The sequence below is a fragment of the Trifolium pratense genome, linkage group LG7 (genome assembly GCF_020283565.1).
Source record: "Trifolium pratense cultivar HEN17-A07 linkage group LG7, ARS_RC_1.1, whole genome shotgun sequence".
In the NCBI taxonomy this organism is placed as follows: Eukaryota; Viridiplantae; Streptophyta; class Magnoliopsida; order Fabales; family Fabaceae; genus Trifolium; species Trifolium pratense.
The window spans coordinates 25,849,473-25,856,968 of NC_060065.1; the positions used below are offsets into that span (position 1 = coordinate 25,849,473).

The 7,496-nt window shown below is 32.2% G+C and overlaps 1 long non-coding RNA gene across 41 annotated transcripts; it reads right to left on the reverse strand.

Annotated features, from left to right (window-relative positions):
• Window positions 1-583: 583 nt before the first annotated feature.
• LOC123895316 lies at window positions 584-6,577 on the reverse strand. Of its 41 annotated transcripts, XR_006804214.1 has the most exons (13): window positions 6,241-6,555; window positions 5,924-6,106; window positions 5,781-5,852; window positions 4,701-4,867; window positions 4,513-4,604; window positions 3,675-4,183; window positions 3,161-3,302; window positions 2,957-3,020; window positions 2,248-2,763; window positions 2,044-2,151; window positions 1,483-1,589; window positions 931-1,113; window positions 584-832 (listed from the first exon to the last, which is right to left on the reverse strand). It is a non-coding gene; the product is annotated as an uncharacterized LOC123895316 (long non-coding RNA). The 41 variants fall into 41 exon arrangements; XR_006804210.1 differs by having other exon boundaries at window positions 2,248-3,020; window positions 5,781-5,844; window positions 6,241-6,556; XR_006804220.1 differs by having other exon boundaries at window positions 2,248-3,020; window positions 3,946-4,183; window positions 6,241-6,556.
• Between the last annotated feature and the right edge of the window lie 919 nt (window positions 6,578-7,496).

A 7,496-nucleotide genomic window follows, 5' to 3' on the forward strand; every position in this document is an offset into this window, starting at 1 on the left:
AAACAATAAAAACGATTACAAACACTAAAATTGGCCAAAAACCATAAAAACCACTACAAACTCTAAAATTGGCCAGAAACCATTAAAGCAGCCCTAAAATTGGCCACAAACGATAAAAACCACTACAAACACTAAAATTGGCCAAAAACCATAAAAACCACTACAAACACTAAAATAGGTCAAAAACCATAAAAACGATTACAAACACTAAAATTGGCCAAAAACCACTACAAACACTAAAATAGGCCAAAAACCATAAAAACGATTACAAACACTAAAATACGCCAAAAACCATAAAAACGACTACAAACACTAAAATTGGCCAAAAACCATTAAAACGACCCTAAAATTGGTCAAAAACCATAAAAACCACTACAAACACTAAAATAGGCCATAAACCATAAAATCGATTACAAACACTAACATACGCCAAAAACCAGAAAAACGATTACAAACACGAAAATTGGCCAAAAACCATTAAAACGACCCTAAAATTGGCCAAAAACCATAAAAACGATTACAAATACTAAAATTGGCCAAAAACCACTCCAAAAAACAAAGTTTTTTATGAGACATCCTGAAGTGGAATACACAAACTGATTCAGCAACTTCTCTTGCAAATGGACATCCTCAAGCAAAAATAATACTCACAAACTTTAAATTATACGATTTTAAGTTACAATTTAAACACAAGAGCATAAAGTACAACTTCAATACTACCGGTTTGCGATACTATTATGGTTGATCCAGCTACATAAAGTGGAACCTTTTTACCCACCAAGTTCACTAATACAAGACGACAACTTTTTCTTGGCTGAAAGTGTTTCTTCAACTGCAATAAATTAATTAATTCAACATTAACATGTTACTTGCATTCCAAGATATTTTCAATGTCACTACTATTTAGTTTAATGTTAAGAATGATCTTACCTTGCTGGTTGTGATACTGACGTCCGAGTAAACAAGATTGATAGGCGAAGAGTAGACATAGATTCCAAAAAATGTAGCAGGGTTGCATATGTTCATGTGATTAAGAGTCATAATAATTCTTGTTGGGACACCAGTGAAGTCTGTGTACCCTCCCAAACATAGAAACTATACGTACTGTAAACTCTGCATTATTAATCAATAATCACAATGTCAAACACTACTATTTACTTTTCCAATGAAGATTTTAAGCAACAAGTACATACTAGATACTACCATTACTAATTTCAGGTTGATAAGTGATTTTTCCAAGCAAAATGTAGGAATTCAATTAGTAACTATTAAGTTATTTTGAAGTTGAAAAATCCATTTCTACTTTCAAGGATATAGAATCTTTCTGTCACAGTTAATATCAGCCAACAACAGATAGAAACTAAAATGGAAGAAAAGTCATCAAACAAATTCTGAATTAGCATTTATTTAGTCTTGATGTCTTCAAGAGAAAGTGGTCCACAAACAATATTCACAACATTTTTATTTTCACTATAAATTTACCTATCAATATACATCTGGAAAATGGAAATGTGACGAGCATGAAAAGATCATCGAGCACAACTCCGTCTTTGGTTATTAGATAATCTAATTCATCTGCTACTATCATTCTGTTACAATGGTGGCATATTACTATTTTTTAGAATCCAAGTTACCAAAACAAGCACCCAAATTACCAAAATAAGCATTAGAGGAAATCATCTATGTTTCTTACATCATGTTCGTTGAAGGAGATATATGAAAATACATGTTCTGAAGTTGCTTTAAAGGTGTGCCTGAGCCTTTTTTCCCAGGGTTTTGTGTCCAATGGGTCAGCCAACTAAGTAATGTTATATTCAATTAAACATGCATAGGCCTTCCTAGTTCCTAGCTACCTTTGTGAAAATATCAGTTGTAACCTAGAAGTTGACTTGCTCTATAAATTTATTTGAACAGTTTATGTAACTTATGATTTGTCAACATTAAAATCTCATAATATAGCACATTTTCTTTAACCATTTAAACTGTCACATTATTAAATTAAACAAGGGAAATAATTGACCTTAAATGTAAAAATAAACTCACAGGAAATCTTGAAGGATTGAACATATTCGGGTCACAATGAATAGTTGGATCATGATGTATTGATTTAGCCTCAATATTGATGTTCCACCCTTTCTTGATCTTTGAATCCTATATAAATAACCAGTTAGTAATTATATAGTACGGCTTATATTTGGAATTTTTTTCCACTAAATTAAATTTGCACACAATTATATATATTTAAACCTTCAATTTCACAGTCTTCTTCTTTTACCACCTGCAAGTAATCCAAGCTAATAGCACTTTTGTAATTTAATTGAATAGAAGTACCAATAGTATTAATACACACTTCCTATGAATGTGCTCTTGTCGGAAATCATCTTAAATCTTCGATTCCTAGTGCGCTGATTCGAGAACAAGCGTGACACACCTTGAAAACATAATGCATCTCAGAAAAGTGTCTCTAATGTAAGATACACACTTCCTCTACCTTTTTTTTTTCTCAATCTGAAGTTGTTTCTATTTAATCACAAGTATTTTATAGTAAATACCAACAATATGTATTGAAAAAACAAGTCAAGTAAATACAAAACTTAATATTGTAGAAAATTCACTGACATTAAGAACCTCCTGATTCTCATCCACAAATTTGATCATCCATGTCACTGCAATTGCAAGTGTCATGTCCTATAATTTCAATTCAATTGTGCTAATATTCCTTACCAAGAATTATACCATTTTGACTCACTAAGAAGCACCCACCTACAGTATCAATAACAACAATACCAACAAATTAAGAATCATTTTTAAGATACACTATAACCAACATTGTACTTCTGAGAGACATATTAATCTTTAATAATCTAATATCCTACAACTGAAATGGAAAAACAATATATAACAATAGAAATATCTAAAAAAACTACATTGAGAAGAAACATATGAATATATGTACATTGAGAAGAAACATATGACTTATTGGTTGTTTTCTTGGATGGACATCCAAATCTGCTCTGCAACTGTATAAGGGAAAACATGAAACATATGAATATATGTACATGACCAGTCATAGTGAATAAAATGGAAAACATATAAACATCTAACAATATCAGTCTGTCTTTTAAACCTTTGAGAAGGAATCCAGTTCATGCTAACATACCATTAAGAGGAATCCAGTTCATGCTTCATCATTTTAACTGCACTACCATGGTTCAGTCCAGCTGCGTTCTGCCGATCTATTCAATCTCGCCACTAGCTCCAGCATGAGAACAAGCGAAAATCCAAGTGTGTAGGGTTCCAATCTACATTTCATTTTTTTTCACAGTTCAAATTATAAATATGTTCATAAACAGAGGCAGAATTTTGATCCACATTACAAAAAAAAAGCAAATTTATTTAGCCATCAAAATAAATCCCCTTAAATGTAGGTCTTTAAATTCATGACTGCATACATGATTCCCTGTGAAAGCATACAAGAGAGTAACCGATATGACTTGTTTTTGGTACAGTTTACAACATAGATTGAAACAGAATTACAAGTGAAACAGATTATAGCATTTATTGAACACTAAATGCGAACTATCACAGAAAAATCCAACGAGTACTGAAGGCATCATTCAGTTGACATCAAAATATTAATAGTTACGAAATTCAAATCGGTTTTAGAAACTTACCACATATGAATCTGAGCTGCCTGTGTCGAACAATCAATAATTTGAAGAAGGTATTTTATTCAGTGCACATGACAATAATTTGCAAACATGTTACTATCTTTATTAAAGCATTCTATCAAACACAACAGAGACATTATTATCAAAACTAATAGGAACTAAAGGCATAAACACAAAAGTAAAGAAATGAGCAAACAATCCAATTCTGATTCTCTCTAAACTAGTGAACCAAATCTTAAAAAAAAACAAAAGTTAGAAGAACCAGAGTCCTTACCTTGAGTTTTTTATGATGGAGATGACAAACATGATAAAGATGCAAGGAGAAATAAGAAGAGGTGAAGTTGGAGAACTAAACGAGTGTGAGCGAAGTGGGAGACAAAAGAAATAAGGACTTTTTATGGCTAAGGTTTTCAAGTTATTAGAGAAGAAAGTGGAAACACTCCAATGTTAAATGCTTTAAATTTGAAGAGTTGTTGAAATTAGAGGCTCACATTGACATCTCTGAGCAGCTTCTACAACTCAAAAATAAAATTGTCATCAAAGTTAGCCTCTACCTCACTAAAATGATAAAACCACTTACTGCTACTAACATCAAAGTTAGCCTCACATAAAAATGCACATGCCGCAGGAAATAACTTCAGTTAATATGTGACTCATACCAAATTGTAGCATATTTGATAAGGACAATTTAGTACTGAATCTCCTAAAGCATAATAAATTTATTCAAATTCTCCTAAGATGAGCCAACCTAACCTAAAATTAAGCATGAATCAAATTAAAATCCTCAATTTGTATATAAAAGCTATAAGGAAGTAAAGTATTGCAATATAGGAACACCAACCTATGGTCCACGAAGTGTGAAAATTGTTGGTTGATCCAACAGGAGATACAGCAACAGTCATAGAGATACAAGAATTGGACATGAGGAAGACCCTAATCAAAGCGAAAATCAAATCAGAAATATCAAATCCTAAACATAGTAAACCTCAAATTAGAAAAATCAAAACCCTAATCAAAGTTAATATTTACCGTAAGTCAAATTTCTGAAGGCAAAATCACTAAATACCACAATCAATTGATTCTGAAATCAACTTGAAAACGCTGAGTGAAGAATTGCGAGAGTTTTTGAAGATCGTCACGAATGCTCCATGAAGAATCGATGGAGAATGGCGAGAGCTTGTGAAGTCTCGGAGATTCTGTGATTTTGGGAGAAAAATTTGGATGAATCGGATGAAAAATTGATCCGAGTGTGAAAGTGTATGTGATAGAAAAATCGATCTGAGAGCAAGAGAGTGTACCAAAGCTCGTATGAAAGATGAAAATTACTATTTTAAAAAATAAAAATTCAACATATTAAATAATTAATATTATTGAAAACTGCAGCAGTTTGAAACCGCAGGTAAAGTGGAAAGCGGCAGCAGTTCTATGCCAACCGTCGCTATTTGACCGCCGCTGTTTTCCTTTTTTCTTGTAGTGGTGGTACATAAGTAACCACCATGATTGACTGACTTTCTTAACTTAACTTAATCATCTTGATTGTTATCCTGCCCATAATTTCCCTCCCTGGGGTAACTAACTTGTCCCGATTTCCTGATTATCATAACTTAACGTGTAATTAACATTTTAATTAAGCATTACACTTATAATATTCACAGAAAAGTATCTAGGAAGGTATAGGATTGAAAAGTATAAAATAGTTCCAAATTCTAAATCTGCAAAGCTCTGAACTGGTATTCTCACTTAGCAAGAGTCAGCTCGCTTAGCGAGAAACGGCCAAAATGTTCCAACATCCAAACGAGAGAACACTCTCTTAGCGAGCTTATCAGTTCACAACTCTGTTTTGCGATTTTCATCAGTTTTGCATAAAATTATTAATACAATCCTTTTCATTCCTAACCATGAGTATCACAGCGTGTAATAAATTATTAAAATGGAGAGAAGCTTTGGGATTAAGCTCCTCTCATACACCACTTGACCCTAACTTATGTTATCATGCAATAATTCATAATTGGGGACACTAACATAATATATCTAATGTTATCATACATAATTTATTTGGGCAACTAAAGTGCTATGCTATCGAAAGGTTGAGCTTCTAAGGGAACCCACCTGAAAAGAAGCTTGAACAATAGCATGGACACTTCCAGAGCTCGCCGAAAAGCATAATTTGCAACTGAAATGCTGTAAACCCATAATCAGAATTTTCTGCATAATTCTGCATCAGAGCACCAACTTCAAAAATACCTACTGACCTCATTTCACGTCCAAAAATTATGCAACCAGTGCCACAACGACCGTATTTGAGTTAGCTATCCATAGAAACAAACGGCATCTCAAACGGTTTTACAGAGAGAGAACAGTCACCTTTTTAGTGCCTGTCTGTCCAGAATACGGGTTTAACCCAAATTCTTCCAATTCTTCTAGTTCCCTTAATTCTTAACTCATATTCACCAAATCCATTAATTGTGAACAGAATACATGCATATCCAAATATGGAAACATGATTTGGGGTTAGGAATTAGAATTTCAACCATCAACATGAGAAGGAATGGAGAAATCAAGTTCTTACCTTAGAATCCTAACAACTCCAATTGATGGTTGTGAACATAGATTGGCATATGCAAGCTTTAACAATGGAGGAACATGAACTTGTGAGGGGGGGAAGGGATTTTCGACCAATAGCAGGAATGAGAGGAAATCAAAAATTGATTTTGCTTCTAACGAGTTCAATCGATGTTGGGCACTATAATTTTCACACATGCAGTGCTTATTGAGAGAATAATTGATTTTTGGTTTTCATGGAGGAGGGAGTATTGTCGTTGCTGAAGAAGAAGGGGGAAGGAGGTGCCTGTGAAGGAGGAAGTGATTTCATTTCTTCTCTCTCTCGGCTCTTTTGTCTCTTATAGACAACATTTTCACATGAATTACCAAGTTATCCTTTATGCCCACTTAATTACACAAAGTGTACTTGTGTCCTTTAATTACCCTTTACAATTGTTCACTTATTTTCATTTGGTCTTTAATAATTGTCTCAAGCAATTATCTCTAAGTAATATTTTTCTATTAATTAAAGTTGGGACTTGGGATGTTACAAATTACCCTTGTGAAAAAATCACATGTATATTTAAAAATTAATTATTTTATTATTAATTTACTATCAAATTATTTTATTATTTATATTTTATTAATTTTCATTTTTTTATTTTAAAATATATTTTATAGAATAAATCAGTAAAAAATATATTTTATCCTATGATGCCGGTAACCCAGCTCAAATTCAAGATAAGAATTTTAACTAGAGAGACAAGATAGGATAAGCTACAGGATTAACTTATCATATCTTGCTGTGTCACCATACACTAGACTGAAACATGATATGATACAGTTATTTTATTCTGTCTCTTATTTTGTACCCCAAACGGACCCTTATAGTCTTTACCCCTTTTCCATGGAGACATGTTCCTTCTCGAATTGGAACAATTAATCCTATAATTTATTTACCACTTTCTATCATTGAATTTCTTTTTATATAAAAAAAATGTACACGAAATATAAATAAATTTGTTTTTATTCTATTAATTATAAGTTATTTTGAATTCGTGAACTTTTACGACTCGTTTAGTGCACATGATAGGATAGAGATATAATAAGATAAAAAGTCGGATAAGGATATGATAGGATAACGTTATCCTATCATGTGTTTGGTGCACACACATGATAAAAAAGAAGATAATATTATTTTAAAAAATTAAAATCATATTTTTAATTGACATTAAAAGAAATTAATGATATTTTTTTGACAAAAAAGTAATAATGAATTAATTT